This window comes from Cherax quadricarinatus, chromosome 25 (genome assembly GCF_038502225.1).
Source record: "Cherax quadricarinatus isolate ZL_2023a chromosome 25, ASM3850222v1, whole genome shotgun sequence".
Taxonomy (NCBI): domain Eukaryota; kingdom Metazoa; phylum Arthropoda; class Malacostraca; order Decapoda; family Parastacidae; genus Cherax; species Cherax quadricarinatus.
Window position 1 is genome coordinate 16745737 of NC_091316.1, and position 17617 is coordinate 16763353.

Below are 17617 nucleotides of genomic sequence, written 5' to 3' on the forward strand. Positions count from 1 at the left end.
CATTTCCTCAAATCGCCATTGGTTTTTTATGAGCAGTGCAACCCCTCCTTCCCTTCTACTCCTTCTATCTTTCCTCAGGATCTGATATCCCAGTGAGAAGATTGCATCTGTTATTGTCTCAGTGAGCTTCGTTTCCGTGACTGCTATGATGTCAGGGGATTTCTCATTTATTCTTTCGTGTCACTCCTCATATTTATTCGTTATTCCGTCCGCGTTCGTGTACCAAACCTTCAGCTTCTTTTCTGCCACTGTGTTCCTGGGAGAATATTGGGGTTATGGGAGTGGGTGCCTTGAGAGGGGCCTATGGGGGGTTGTGATGAGGGGGTGGGGTCAGAGTACCCATATGGGGGAGCTGTAGGGATAAAGTTTGTGATGTGGGGGTTGGGGGCAGAGGGAACAGTTTGTGGGTTTTGGTTTAGAGTGTTCAGTTGCGTTGGGGTTGTGTGTGTGTGTGTGTGTGTGTGTATATGTGTGTGTGTGCGTGTGTGTGTGTGTGTGTGTGTGTGTGTGTGTGTGTGTGTGTGTATTCACCTAATTGTGGCTGCAGGGGTCGATTCATAGCTCCTGGCCCCGCTTCTTCACTGGTCGCCACTAGGTCCACTCTCTCCCTGCTCCATGAGTTTTTTCATACCTCTTCTTAAAGCTATGTATGGAACCTGCATCCACTACCTCACTTTCTGGACTATTCCACTTCTTGACAACTGTATGGCTGAAGAAATATTTCTTAACATCCCTGTAACTCATCTGATTCTTCAACTTCCAATTGTAACCCCCTTGTTGCTGTGTCACATCTCTGGAACATCCTGTCTTTGTCCACCTTGTCGATTCCTCTCAGTATTTTATATGTCGTTATATGTTCCCCCCTATTCCTCCTGTCCTCCAGTATCGTCAGGTTGTATTCTCTTAACCTTTCCTAGTAGGACATGCCCCTTAGCTCCGGGACTAGTCTCGTTGCAATGCTTTGCACTTTCTCTAGTTTCCTGATATGCTTTGCCAGGTAAGAGATTCCAAACTGGAGCTGCTTACTTCAATATGGGCCTAATGTAAACAGTGTACAGGATTCGGAACGATGAAAAGCAGGGGTGTCACTAGCACGTTAAGAGACCATACAATAAGTGTCAGGGGCCCGAGACTGTTCAACTGCCTCCCAGCACACATAAGGGGGATTACCAACAGACCCCTGGCAGTCTTCAAGCTGGCACTGGACAAGCACCTAAAGTCAGTTCCGGATCAGCCGGGCTGTGGCTCGTACGTTGGTTTGCGTGCAGCCAGCAGCAACAGCCTGGTTGATCAGGCTCTGATCCACCAGGAGGCCTGGTCACAGACCGGGCCGCGGGGGCGTTGACCCCCGGAACTCTCTCCAGGTAAACTCCAGGTAAACTCCTTACTGAGATGTCGGAATGCTATTCTTAGGTTCGCTAGTCGCCCATATGCTTCAGCAGTTATTTGATTGATGTGCGCCTCAGGAGATGTGTTCGGTATTATACACACTTCAAGATCCTTGTTCTTGAGTGAGGTTTATAGTCGTTGGCCCCCTAGACTGTAGTCTGTCTGCGGTCTTCTTTGCCTTTCCCTGATCTTCATGACTTTGCACTTTGTGGGGTTGAATTCCAGGAGCCTGTTGCTAGACCAGGCCTGCAGCCTGTACAGATCTCTCTGTAGTCCTGCCTTATCCTCATCCGACTGAATTCTGTGTGTGTGTTTGTGTGTGTGTGTGTGTGTGTGTGTTAGTTACCATTTTGTCCTAGGCACATGTCGATTAGACACTAGGCCTGTTGTATGCGCATGCGTGTGTGTGTGTGTGTGTGTGTGTTCGTTCTTGTGTTCGTGTGAATGGGCACGTACGTGCTCTTGTGTCTAGCATCGAATTGTGCTAAGAACTTTCAGGCCTTTGAGAGTTTATAAATCCCAGGTGGCCGAGGAGGGTTGAGTGGTGATGGGCGTCATCGCAAAGTTTACACAATTTACACTCTTGCCAACTCTCTCCTATTTTCGTTAATCAAGGTACCGCCTTGTGTCGTCCTCCCATGGTGCTCAGGTCTGGTGTGGGAGGCGAGAATGCTTATCAATAAGACTTATCCCCCCACTGAACCCCGTCTGACAGACACTTTATACACAAACATCCTGAAGCCAACAACAAGCCTGAGTATAGTACAATTACGCAGTAAATATATAATTATTATTATCATCTGCTGAAGAGGATCCCAGAAGGGGATCGAAATATACAGATCAATTAGTCTTCTGTATTTCTGTCTCCATGTGGGTATTAGAGCACTGACAAGTTTTTATTACTCATTAGTTACACATATTATTATTATTATTATTATTATTATTATTATTATTATTATTATTATTATTATTATTATTATTAAAATCATGGGCAACGGTTAAACCTATGTAGGGCGTTCATCCAGAACCTTAGAATGATAGGTAATGCGGTTTGATCCAAGGAAAGAGTAGACAGCTTTAATTTCCTGGATGAAGAGCCATTCAGTGGTGTTGAATCACTCTCCCTTGAAGAGATCCGGCATTCACCAAACCACCCAAGTTATATATGTTTATTTCTTAAATCAGCAGTTGTGTCAGTTGAAGCGATACATAAGTCACTTCTTAAACCTGACTACTGCTTCCCCAGGTATCAGTCACTAGTGACCAGAGGAATACTCAACCTAATATCATTACACTTTACTCAGTTTAAAGCACAAGATAGTATCCAATATACAACACTCTGCGATACCTAATATGAAATACCACACGATTCTCGGGTTTTAAATACTAAACGGTACCTAGTACGATACCCTTTCTAGCACATTACATTGTAACCGGTATACCATAGCTTCACATACCATTATACACTTTTTGAAACAGAAGAATATATCTAGTCTAATGCCACAAAATCATACACCAGTACCTCACACATTATGCCACAACCACATACCTAACAAAACCATAGGGAAAACACACAGGAAATATCAGTTCCAGACAACAAAGACACAGACGTCAGAGTATATCCCAGACGCTGTCTTACACACACCCGGAGCAACGCCAAGACCAACAAACAACAACTCTGATGGGAAAACTTCTGATCGTCGGATCTTACATGTAGAATTTTTTTCTTTCGGTGGCAAAACAAAGGTGCTTTAATCTTCGCCTGTGCAGTTCGAGTACGGATTCTGTTGTGGTACATACGCAAAAACTATCGAATTATTCAACAACAGTTGCTGGAAAGGTTAGACTGAAAGCCTTTAGGCTTCTGGAAAGGTTGGATTGAAAGTTTTCGGTTGTTGGAAAGGTTAGATTGAAAGCCTTTCGGCTGCTTTGAAGTTCGTTTGGTACAATACCTTTCGGCTGCTAGAAAGCCGTCAGAAAGAATGAATAATCTTGGAACTAGTACAGAAAGTGCTCCTACCCAAAAATTGGCCAGATGTACAAACAAGCTAGAAATGAGTATACCAACATTAGAAGAAAAAAGTAATATACTTGAAAAAAGGAACAATATGTTGCATTATAATTAAAGAAGAGTGCAAAAACGGTGGAAAGAAGCAATGGAAAATAATGGAAAATAATAATGGTCTTCCGCTATAACTGACTTCCCTACTTCCAACTCTAACAGTCGCCGTCTAGTTGAATAAACCATACCACGGGCGGGATTTGAACCCGCGGTCAGAGAGTCTCAAAACTCCAGACTGTCGCGTTAGCCACTGGACCAGCTAGCCACAGTGGCTAGCTGGTTTTGAGACTCTCTGACCGCGGGTTCAAATCCCGCCCGTGGTATGGTTTGTTTGCAATCGTGTCATTACGATTTCGTGAGTCTAGCTGAATCCTCTCTAATACACAACTTTAATTGTATGAATCTTAGTCGTGGCTTCGTCTCTGTAGATGCCTTCCTCTCCCACTACATTGTAAAATGCTCCAAACTTCAGAACACCGTGACTTAATCTGATTCCTCATTTTTTTTTCTTCTTCTCCCTCTTCCCCTTCCCTTCTTTTTTTTCTCCTCTGGGTTGTCTTTCTTCTGTCTCGTGATTCTGTTCCTTATTTATTTCATCACTTCCCCTTTCCCCCACCTCTGTGCACTTACTCTCCCTCTGTGGGCACCTAACTGCCTTGCAGTGCTCCCCTTTCTTTGTATTTGACTGGCTCCTCCTCCTTAATTCCCCACTACTACCACTACCACCACCACTACTACTACTACTACTACTACTACTACTACTACTACTACTACTACCACTACTACTACTACTACTACTACTACTACTACTGCTGCTGCTGCTTCTACTACTACCACCACTACCTCTTCCTGCCTATATATAGCCGTCCTGCTCCAATTCTGGTTAGTGTGACTTTGTAAATGGTCCAAGTCGGACCGAAACGTCGTCGTAAGCTCCTCTCTTCTATGTGCGGGTTATTTGTGTACAGGGGAAGTGCTTGGTCCCTCGTTCTTTAATGATAATTTTAACGACGTATTATAAGATTCTTGAATGCCATAGCAGAAGAACACCAACTTGTTGCTGTGTCTACCTGTAGCTAACAACTTGCAATATTTTGAAGGAATAGGGAAAATACTGGTGTTGGCAAAACTATTTCAAGAAAGTTGTATATATTTGCCTCGTAATTTTCGAATTAAACAAGCAGATTGATTTTCATGAGGTATTACAGATAATGTGCTTAAATTGGCCTTTGCAATTAAAATTATTATAATAAAAACAAGTATTTTAGGGGTTAATTAATGCAGTGTTGTCGCATGTAGCTATCTGGGGCTCTATCCGGGGTGCTACCCGGGGTACTACCCGGGGTGCTACCCGGATCAAGCCCGCGAAACAATCCCGAGCTCTTAATCGTTTGTTAATGTTTTTTAGGTTGGTCAAAAATACAGTAATTTAAAAAAAATATTTATGCTGTTACTGTAAACATTAATACGGCGCAACATAACTCAAATTCATATAAATCATTAAAGGAATGTATTGCTTCGGTAATTTTGTGCACAAAACTGTCTATTTTCTCTTTCAAAGGACATAAATTAATGGATTCAATAGAGCAATTAGATCACGAGGTTGCACTTCCCTTGAACTTGAATGGTGGGGAAGGTGAGCTTGTGAAGCTCCCTGGCAACACTAGTTGTACCGGGTACACTTAACTTGAATGGTGGTGAAGGTGAGCTTGTAAAGCTCCCTGGCAACACTAGTTGTACCGGGTACACTTACTGTATGACTCGCTTACTCTTCAAAACGCTCATTACCTGATTACGTTTTCTTTAGCCATGACATTACAATTTTTCAATTGTTTTCCGAGTCTTTCAGTTTATGAACTTAATTTTTGACAGTAGTGTCTGCGTTACTGTTCATTTCCCTGGTTTTATTTTGTGTGGCCAAGCTCCTTCCAGTCTCCAGCTCTGTCTTACTCAATTACTGGTTTAGAAAAACCGACAAGTTGATAAATGAGACACTTGTGCAACATTTGGATATCTTAATTCTGGAAACGTTCCGTCAACCAGTGGCTTTTTCAGTCCAATGCAGAGAAAGGTGAAGGATGAGGAGTTCGAGGTAATCAGTCCCTCAGCCTACCATCAAGACTGATGTCTTGAACACATCATTAGCTAACAGTTAACTTGTTTTTATCAAGTATAATTCTGACTATATATATATATATATATATATATATATATATATATATATATATATATATATATTTATTTTTTTTTATTATCACACTGGCCGATTCCCACCAAGGCAGGGTGGCCCGAAAAAGAAAAACTTTCACCATCATTCACTCCATCACTGTCTTGCCAGAAGGGTGCTTTACACTACAGTTTTTAAACTGCAACATTAACACCCCTCCTTCAGAGTGCAGGCACTGTACTTCCCATCCCCAGGACTCAAGTCCGGCCTGCCGGTTTCCCTGAATCCCTTCATAAATGTTACTTTGCTCACACTCCAACAGCACGTCAAGTATTAAAAACCATTTGTCTCCATTCACTCCTATCAAACACGCTCACGCATGCCTGCTGGAAGTCCAAGCCCCTCGCACACAAAACCTCCTTTACCCCCTCCCTCCAACCCTTCCTAGGCCGACCCCTACCCCGCCTTCCTTCCACTACAGACTGATACACTCTTGAAGTCATTCTGTTTCGCTCCATTCTCTCTACATGTCCGAACCACCTCAACAACCCTTCCTCAGCCCTCTGGACAACAGTTTTGGTAATCCCGCACCTCCTCCTAACTTCCAAACTACGAATTCTCTGCATTATATTCACACCACACATTGCCCTCAGACATGACATCTCCACTGCCTCCAGCCTTCTCCTCGCTGCAACATTCATCACCCACGCTTCACACCCATATAAGAGCGTTGGTAAAACTATACTCTCATACATTCCCCTCTTTGCCTCCAAGGACAAAGTTCTTTGTCTCCACAGACTCCTAAGTGCACCACTCACTCTTTTTCCCTCATCAATTCTATGATTCACCTCATCTTTCATAGACCCATCCGCTGACACGTCCACTCCCAAATATCTGAATACGTTCACCTCCTCCATACTCTCTCCCTCCAATCTGATATTCAATCTTTCATCACCTAATCTTTTTGTTATCCTCATAACCTTACTCTTTCCTGTATTCACCTTTAATTTTCTTCTTTTGCACACCCTACCAAATTCATCCACCAATCTCTGCAACTTCTCTTCAGAATCTCCCAAGAGCACAGTGTCATCAGCAAAGAGCAGCTGTGACAACTCCCATTTTGTGTGTGATTCTTTATCTTTTGACTCCACGCCTCTTGCCAAGACCCTCGCATTTACTTCTCTTACAACCCCATCTATAAATATATTAAACAACCACGGTGACATCACACATCCTTGTCTAAGGCCTACCTTTACTGGGAAAAAATTTCCCTCTTTCCTACATACTCTAACTTGAGCCTCACTATCCTCGTAAAAACTCTTCACTGCTTTCAGTAACCTACCTCCTACACCATACACTTGCAACATCTGCCACATTGCCCCCCTATCCACCCTGTCATACGCCTTTTCCAAATCCATAAATGCCACAAAGACCTCTTTAGCCTTATCTAAATACTGTTCACTTATATGTTTCACTGTAAACACCTGGTCCACACACCCCCTACCTTTCCTAAAGCCTCCTTGTTCATCTGCTATCCTATTCTCCGTCTTACTCTTAATTCTTTCAATTATAACTCTACCATACACCTTACCAGGTACACTCAACAGACTTATCCCCCTATAATTTTTGCACTCTCTTTTATCCCCTTTGCCTTTATACAAAGGAACTATGCATGCTCTCTGCCAATCCCTAGGTACCTTACCCTCTTCCATACATTTATTAAATAATTGCACCAACCACTCCAAAACTATATCCCCACCTGCTTTTAACATTTCTATCTTTATCCCATCAATCCCGGCTGCCTTACCCCCTTTCATTTTACCTACTGCCTCACGAACTTCCCCCACACTCACAACTGGCTCTTCCTCACTCCTACAAGATGTTATTCCTCCTTGCCCTATACACGAAATCACAGCTTCCCTATCTTCATCAACATTTAACAATTCCTCAAAATATTCCCTCCATCTTCCCAATACCTCTAACTCTCCATTTAATAACTCTCCTCTCCTATTTTTAACTGACAAATCCATTTGTTCTCTAGGCTTTCTTAACTTGTTAATCTCACTCCAAAACTTTTTCTTATTTTCAACAAAATTTGTTGATAACATCTCACCCACTCTCTCATTTGCTCTCTTTTTACATTGCTTCACCACTCTCTTAACTTCTCTCTTTTTCTCCATATACTCTTCCCTCCTTGCATCACTTCTACTTTGTAAAAACTTCTCATATGCTAACTTTTTCTCCCTTACTACTCTCTTTACATCATCATTCCACCAATCGCTCCTCTTCCCTCCTGCACCCACTTTCCTGTAACCACAAACTTCTGCTGAACACTCTAACACTACATTTTTAAACCTAGCCCATACCTCTTCGACCCCATTGCCTATGCTCTCATTAGCCCATCTATCCTCCAATAGCTGTTTATATCTTACCCTAACTGCCTCCTCTTTTAGTTTATAAACCTTCACCTCTCTCTTCCCTGATGCTTCTATTCTCCTTGTATCCCATCTACCTTTTACTCTCAGTGTAGCTACAACTAGAAAGTGATCTGATATATCTGTGGCCCCTCTATAAACATGTACATCCTGAAGTCTACTCAACAGTCTTTTATCTACCAATACATAATCCAACAAACTACTGTCATTTCGCCCTACATCATATCGTGTATACTTATTTATCCTCTTTTTCTTAAAATATGTATTACCTATAACTAAACCCCTTTCTATACAAAGTTCAATCAAAGGGCTCCCATTATCATTTACACCTGGCACCCCAAACTTACCTACCACACCCTCTCTAAAGGTTTCTCCTACTTTAGCATTCAGGTCCCCTACCACAATTACTCTCTCATTTGGTTCAAAGGCTCCTATACATTCACTTAACATCTCCCAAAATCTCTCTCTCTCCTCTGCATTTCTCTCTTCTCCAGGTGCATACACGCTTATTATGACCCACTTCTCGCATCCAACCTTTACTTTAATCCACATAATTCTTGAATTTACACATTCATATTCTCTTTTCTCCTTCCATAACTGATCATTTAACATTACTGCTACCCCTTCCTTTGCTCTAACTCTCTCAGATACTCCAGATTTAATCCCATTTATTTCCCCCCACTGAAACTCTCCTACCCCCTTCAGCTTTGTTTCGCTTAGGGCCAGGACATCCAACTTCTTTTCATTCATAACATCAGCAATCATCTGTTTCTTGTCATCCGCACTACATCCACGCACATTTAAGCAACCCAGTTTTATAAAGTTTTTCTTCTTCTCTTTTTTAGTAAATGTATACAGGAGAAGGGGTTACTAGCCCATTGCTCCCGGCATTTTAGTCGCCTCATACGACACGCATGGCTTACGGAGGAAAGATTCTTTTCCACTTCCCCATGGACAATAGAAAGAAATAAAAAAGAACAAGAGCTATTTAGAAAAAGGAGAAAAACCTAGATGTATGTATATATATATATGCATGTGCGTGTCTGTGAAGTGTGACCAAAGTGTAAGTAGGAGTAGCAAGATATCCCTGTTATCTTAGCGTGTTTATGAGACAGAAAAAGAAAACCAGCAATCCTACCATCATGTAAAACAGTTACAGGTTTCTGTTTCACAGTCATCTGGCAGGACGGTAGTACTTCCCTGGGTGGTTGCTGTCTACCAACCTACTACCTTATATATATGTATATGTATATATGTATATATATATATGTATATATATATATGTATATATATATATATATGTATATATATATATATATGTCATACGGCATAGGTGAAATTGGTCAGTTAGTAAGAACTCACTTAAAAATTAAGTACTTTCTAGAATTTTCGCTTATACGTTTAAAGATATATTTTTTCATTTATATTAATGTAAAAATTAATTATTTTGTACCAAAAGAACCTTAGAAAACTTACCTAACTTTATATTGAAAACAGGAATAAATAAAGGAGATGTAAATAGCGTGCTGAAAATTTCCAGCCAAGACAGGACTCGCAGCAATGGTTTCAAGTTGGAAAAATTCAGATTCAGGAAGGATATAGGAAAGCACTGGTTTGGTAGTAGAGTTGTGGATGAGTGGAACAAACTCCCGAGTACAGTTATTCAGGCTAAAACGTTGTGTAGTTTTAAAATTAGGTTAGATAAATACATGAGTGGGTGTGGGTGGGTGTGAGTTGGACCTGACTAGCTTGTGCTGCTGGGTGTGGTGCCGTGCTCCTTCCTTGAGTGAAGGTGACCAGACTGGGTGGGTCATTGGGCTAATCATGGGGGGTGGATCATTGGTCTAATCCGGGGGAAGGGACATGGGCCTGCTCCGCATGGGTCAGTAGACCTGTTGCAGTGTTCCTTCTTTCTTATGTTCTTATAACAAGCGCAATTTAATTTAGCCTAATCCAACTAAATATATTTTAGATAAGTTTATAATAATTTAATAATAACAAACACAATGAAATATAATTTTTTTTTGTTAGGTTCAGAATGATTTTTGCGAAATTATTGCACACAATTTTTCGCTTGCCTTATTCAGCAAGAAGAGCGTTGCTGTTTAAGCCATCAAAATCACAAGTTTTACCCATTCGGCACGACATATATATATATATATATATATATATATATATATATATATATATATATATATATATATATATATATATATATATATATATATATATATATATATATATATAACTAAAAAGTCAGTAATCTATTGTAAAAAAATATAATAAGTAAAAAAAAAATATGAAAAATAAAGAAACGGACTTTTCTATAAAAAAAGATTTATTCTAGGAAGCCCAGTCGAACTGAACTTTAAAAAAACGAGCTTTTTAACACCAGGTTTAATGGGTGGCAATCTTCATGCTAGGACTGAAAGAGTTGTCATGGGATCACCTCTTGGCAAAATATACAAAATACAGGTCTCTACCCCTTTTATTTTATTTTTTATTTATTTTTTAACAGCCTCCGGTAGCCTTAATTTGAATCCATTTACTACCGTCAGTGTTTGAAAAATTCCTGTTCTCTCTGTAACCATCTGTCACTCACACAGCAAAGTTTGTTTATTTCCTTTTCTCATTCACACCAGTAAATCAAACTTTTACCTTCAAATTTATATTTAATTTTAATTTTAGATGCCTGAGTTCAGCGATGATCGACCTGGTCCCGAGGGTGACCTGGTCCCGAGGGTGACCTGGTCCCGAGGGTGACCTGGTCCCGAGTGTGACCTGTTCCCGTGATGACCTAGTCCCGAGCGCCGGGGGCGATGATTCCTTGAAACCGTCAACAAATATTTCCAAAGTATCTTCGGAAAAGAAACTACGACATTAGTTTATGAAAATATGGAAGGAGACACAACGTATGTACACCTTGAGGTGTATCTCTCTTGGTATACACAATGACAGGTAAATTGCAGCCTTAATGTCTCTCGTACACCTGATAGGCCTAAAACCAAACGAACTAACAGGAAGGTGGTGAGGCTGGGGCGGCGGCCCCGCGGGCTGGCTTGTCTGGGGCCAGACCCACACGCACTGCCAATCAGATTTGCGAAATGCAATTTGTATGGTCGAGCGATCTGCATGGAGAGATGGTCCAGATTTACAGGAAGAGAGAGGGGTGAAGGATGAGAGGTGAGGGAGAGGTAAATGTGAGGGGGAAGGAAAGGGAGAAGGGAAGGGAAGAGAAGGAGAGATGAGAGAGAGAGAAAATGAAAAAGTCATCAAAGAGAGTTTTGAAGGATAAAGTTAGGGATGGGAGGAAAGGAGATGAGGAAGGAGTAAGTAGAAGGATAGAAAGAGTGAAAGAGAGAGAGAGAGAGAGAGGAACGGGAGAGAGGAAAGACTGAGAAGTGAGGGAGATGAGGGATAGGTGATTAGATGATTAGAGAGGAAGAAGAGGGATGAGTGAGGTGTGGGAAAGGGAAGGGAATTGAAGGAGAGGAGAAGGGAAAGAGAAGTGACGAATAGGGTGGAAGACGGAGAATCAAAGGAGAAAAGAAGAGGAGGACAGGAAGCGGAAAAGATATAGAATGAGAGAGGTTAGCAAGGGAAGGTATGAAAAGGTGAAATATGCGAGAGTTGCAATATGCGTACTTATCTTGTTATATATCAGGGGTCCAGACTCAGCTCCTGGCCTATCTCTTAGATTAAAAATTGGCAGGTTGGCCTTTTGGGTTTATCCAACATATTTCAGTTGTTCACTCACCCAAGATTGTAAGATCCATTTGACTCATCTACGATTTTGGCTTCTATTTATACCCTTTCCTACCTCCCTCTCTCATTTCAAACAGTCTGGGCGCCAGTCCACTCTATCCAATTATCTGAGTGTCCTGAATGTCGTTAACATGTCTCCCCTGATCGTTTCCTTTTCTGATGTGGTTATATTCAGTGACACTTGAACTTTTCCCCCCACTCGGCTCGTTCAATTCCAAGGAAGCAATCTTGATGCCAGTGTCTGAACCTTTGTTAGCTTCTGATCACGCGTCTCAGGTGTGGATTCCATGCTGGCGCTGCATTGTTTACAATATCCTTAACATATGACCAGTACAGTTTTCTGAAAGATCTCTTGTTGGGTAATCTAAAGGCAATTCTGAGACTTGTTAGCTTTGCAAGTGCTGCCGTTTTATATGCGCCTCTGGCGATATGTTCGGTATATTCCATGTCTGGTGTTTTTCCTTCCTCTCAGATATGCATCATCTGACACCTACAGTGCTTATCATGGTATTATGCCGGGTGAGCGCCCCGGCATAAATCTGTGATCAAAATCAAAGGGGTACCATACATTGGGGTCTTTTTTCGTTAGAGCATTCTGCTCGGTAGCAGCCGTTAGCATGATGTCACGGTCTTTTGTGAAGTGTTCCCTTTGGTTTTGGGGCTATACATCTTTGATTATGGGTAAAAGGAAGTTTTTAACACCTGAAACTATAGCACAAATCATAGGGCTTCACAAAGCTGGGCACCAGACGAAAGAAATCGTGGAGAATGTTGGTGTGTGTGTGAACGTTCAGTGAGGAACTGGGTGCAGTGTTTCAAGGCTGGTGGCGGTGTCGAGTTACCGTCTGCAAACCTCGGCCTGGCCCCTCCAAGAAGACATCTTTTCGTACCTTAACTGTGTTAAAGAAGCAGTTAGAGAGTAACTGCTTCTTTAACACAGGAAGAATAAACACGCTCTGATATCAATCCTACATGGTGCACCTATGGACAGTTTCATGAATGAGTCTGACCTGGCCTTGGAGGCCAGAACTCAGTAAAACCTATCGATAAGCGTTGAAAGGAGGGGCCAAAAGGTATAAATAGATGTTGTGATCCTTTGTTTTTTTTAAATAGCTTGAAAACCTAGCTCAGGCAGGCCAGCGGATGCTTCACCACTCTACGGATCATCAGATTAAAGTCCACGTCAGGAAACATTTGACCTGTTTCTTGATAATAAAAAAAAAGAGCAGCACCGCCACTTAGGCGAACTGATAGACGGCAGCACCATCACTTAGGCACTCTGGTAGACGGCAGCACCATCACTTAGGCACTCTGGTAGACGGCAGCACCACCATTTAGGCTCCCTGTAGACTCCAGCACCACCACTTTGGCACCCTGGTAGACGGCAGTACCACCACTTTGGCACCCTGGCAGACTTCAGCGTCCCCATCTGCCTTGTTAACCCTCTTCCCCCCATGGAAAACACCCTCACAGGAGAGCGACCCACTAGTAACATTCCTCCTTCCCAAGGTTTGCGTCTTTATGGCATCTCGTAAAGCCTCGTAAATGGAGATGATCTGAAAATGTTTGTGGGACACCTTCTAATTTAGCATTTTATGTTCTGTAATTTTCGTTCTTAAAATGACTTCACACAAATTAGGTGTCATTTTTCTTTAATTTGCTGCGCAATGTTGGGCATTAATCTGTTATAATTTCTTACGATGTGTACGAATCATATTAACTTTGAAATATGCGAATGTACCTCCATACGCTCACACCCAGAAAAGCTGCATTAGTCTGGTAAATAAGAATTTCATGTAAGGAGTTAGGATAGGTCAGGTCAGGTTAGGTTAGGTTAGGGACCCTTAGATGAGCTTATTAGCTTAAGCCTGACAAGGTTAGGTTAGGTTATGTTAGGGAACGTTAGGTGAACTTAGATTAGCTTAAGCTTGACAAGGTTAGATTAGGTTATGTTAGGGACCCTTATGTGTGCTTAGATTAACTTAAGCCTGACAAGGTTAGGTTAGGTTATGTTAGAAAACGTTAGCGAGCTTAGATTAGAGCCTGATAAGGTTAAGTTACGTTAGTTTGGGTTAATTTACATACTCACTTAATGAGATACAGAAACTAATAAAAACTGCAAGTTAGGATCACGTAATACACACTCCAGGTAGAATAGCCTCCAGGTAGACTGAAGGCACAACAACCTCCGGGTAGACTGAAGGTAGAACAACCTCCAGGTAGACTCCATGTAGGACAACCTCCAGGTAGATTCCAGGTAGAACAACCTCCAGGTAGACTCCAGGTAGAACACCCTCCAGGTAGACTCCAGGTAGAACCTCCAGGTAGACTCCAGGTAGAACAACCTCCAGGTAGACTCCAGGTAGAACCTCCAGGTAGACTCCAGGTAGAACGACCTCCAGGTAGACTCCAGGTAAAAAAAAACTCCAGGTAGAACAACCTTAAGGTAGACTCCGGGTAGAACAACCTTAAGGTAGACTCCAGGTAGAACAACCTCCAGGTAGAGTCCAGGTAGAAAAACCTCCAGGTAGACTCCAGGTAGAACAACCTCCAGGTAGACTCCAGGTAGAACCTCCAGGTAGACTCCAGGTAGAACAACCTCCAGATAGACTCCAGGTAGAACAACCTCCAGGTAGACTCCAGGTAGAACAACCTCCATGTAGACTCCAGGTAGAACATCCTCCAGATAGACTCCAGGTAGAACAACCTTAAGGTAGACTCCAGGTAGAACAACCTCCAGGTAGAGTCCAGGTAGAAAAACCTCCAGGTAGACTCCAGGTAAAACAACCTGCAGGTAGACTCAAAGTAGAACATCCTCCCGGTAGACTCCAGGTAGAACAACCTGTAGGTAGACTCCAGGTAGAACAACCTGCAGGTAGACTCCAGGTAAAACAACCTCCAGGTAGACTCCAGGTAGAACAACCTCCAGGTAGACTCCAGGTAAAACAACCTGCAGGTAGACTCCAGGTAGAACAACCTCCAGGTAGACTCCATGTAGAACAACCTCCAGGTAGACCCCAGGTAGAACAACCTCCAGGTAGACTCCAGGTAAAACAACCTCCAGGTAGACTCCAGGTAGAACAACCTCCAGGTAGAACAATCTCCAGGTAGACTCCAGGTAGAACAGTCTCCAGGTAGACTCCAGGTAGAACAACCTCGAGGTAGACTAAGGTAGAACCTCCAGGTAGACTCCAGGTAGAACATCCTCCAGGTAGAACAATCTCCAGGTAGACTCCAGGTAGAACATCCTCCAGGCAGACTCCAGGTAGAACAACCTGCAGGTAGAACACTCTCTAGGTAGACTCGAGGTATAACAACCTGCAGGTAGACTCCAGGTAGAACCTCCAGGTAGACTCCATGTAGAACAACATGCAGGTAGACTCCAGGTAGAACAACCTCCAGGTAGACCCCAGGCAGAACAACGTCCAGGTAGAACACTCTCCAGGTAGACTCGAGGTAGAACACCCTGCAGGTAGACTCCAGGTAGAACCTCCATTTAGACTCCATGTAGAACAACCTGCAGGTAGACTCCAGGTAGAACAACCTCCAGGTAGACTCCAGGCAGAACAACTTGCAGGTAGACTCCAGGTAGAACCTCCAGGTAGACTCCAGGTAGAACAACCTCCAGGTAGATTCCAGGTAGAACAACCTCCAGGTAGACTCCAGGTAGGACAAACTCCAGGTAGACTCCAGGTAGAACAACCTCCAGGTAGACTCCAGGTAGAACAACCTCCAGGTAGACTCCAGGTAGAACAACCTGCAGGTAGACTCCAGGTAGAACAACCTCCAGGTAGACTCCAGGCAGAACAACCTCCAGGTAGACTCCAGGTAGAACAACCTCCAGGTAGAACACTCTCTAGGTAGACTCCATGTAGAACAACCTGCAGGTAGACTCCAGGTAGAACAACCTCCAGGTAGACTCCAGGCAGAACAACTTGCAGGTAGACTCCAGGTAGAACCTCCAGGTAGACTCCAGGTAGAACAACCTCCAGGTAGAGTCCAGGTAGAACAACCTCCAGGTAGACTCCAGGTAGAACAACCTCCAGGTAGACTCCAGGTAGACTCCAGGTAGAACAACCTGCAGGTAGACTCCAGGTAGAACAACCTCCAGGTAGACTCCAGGCAGAACAACTTGCAGGTAGACTCCAGGTAAAACCTCCAGGTAGACTCGAGGTAGAACACCCTGCAGGTAGACTCCAGGTAGAACCTCCAGGTAGACTCCATGTAGAACAACCTGCAGGTAAACTCCAGGTAGAACAACCTCCAGGTAGACTCCAGGCAGAACAACTTGCAGGTAGACTCCAGGTAGAACCTCCAGGTAGACTCCAGGTAGAACAACCTCCAGGTAGAGTCCAGGTAGAACAACCTCCAGGTAGACTCCAGGTAGAACAACCTCCAGGTAGACTCCAGGTAGAACAATCTCCAGGTAGACTCCAGGTAGAACAACCTTCAGGTAGACTCCAGGTAGAACAACCTCCAGGTAGACTCCAGGTTTAGAACAACCTCCAGGTAGACTCCAGGCAGAACAACCTCCAGGTAGACTCCAGGTAGGCAGTACGAGTTTAATGAAACAGCAAACAAATCCTTGCTAATGTAAACAAGCCAGTAACTCGAAAAGAAAGATTTTTTTAAGAAAATATATCCTCGCTCATTAGAAAGTTGTTTAATTGTAATTTATGTGGTGTGTTTCTTGTGTCTTCGTAACAACTTCCTTTTAAGCTCTGTTGCATGACCGGAAGTTATGGAAAATATCACGCGACATAACAAACACAAGCATTAGAAATGTGTGTGTGTGTGTATGTGTGTGTGTGTGTGTGTGTGTGTGTGTGTGTGTGTGTGTGTGTGTGTGTGTGTGTGTGTGTGTGTGTGTGTGTGTGTGTGTATTCACCTAATTGTACTGGCCCCTCCTCTTCACTGGTCGCCACTAGGTCTATTCTCTCCCTGCTCCATGAGCTTCATCATACCTCTTCTTAAAGCTATGTATGGTACCTGCCTCCATTACCTCACTTTCCAAACTATTCCACTTCCTGGTAACTCTATGACTGAAGAAATACTTCCTAACATCCATGTGACTCATCTGAGTCTTCAGCTTTCAATTGTGATCCCTTGTTGCTGTGTCACCTCTCTGGAACATCCTGCCTCTGTCCACCTTGTCGATTCCTCTCAGTATTTTGTATGTTGTTATCATGTCCCCCCTTATCCCTCCTGTCCTCCAGTGTCATCAGGCCGAATCCCCTTAACCTCTCCTCGTAGGACATGCCCCGTAAGAGTATATGCTGCATACTCCATTATGGGCCTGACGTATACGGTGTACAGGGTTCGGAACGAGTTCTTACTGAAATGCGGGAATGCTAATCTTAGGTTTGCTAGTCGCCCATATGTTGCAACAGTTATTTGGTTGATGTGCGCCTCGGAGATGTGCTCGGTATCATACACACTCCAAGATCCCTTTCCTTGAGTGAGGTTTGTAGTCGTCGTCCCCCCTCCCTAGAATGAAAGAGAATGAAATGTGCTCGATTTTTAATAATTATTTTCTCTCAGTTTTTACACAGGAAGACGCTAACAATATTCCAGTAATTAATTTTTATAGTGGGCTAGAAGAAGATAAATTATGTAACATCACAGTCACTAGTGAAATGGTTGTGAAGCAGATAGACAGACTGAAGCAAAATAAGTCGCCGGGTCCTGATGAGGTTTTTTCAAGGGTTCTTAAGGAATGCAATATGGAACTCTGTGAACCATTAACTAATATTTTTAATTTATCTCTTCAAACAGGTGTAGTGTCTGATATGTGGAAGA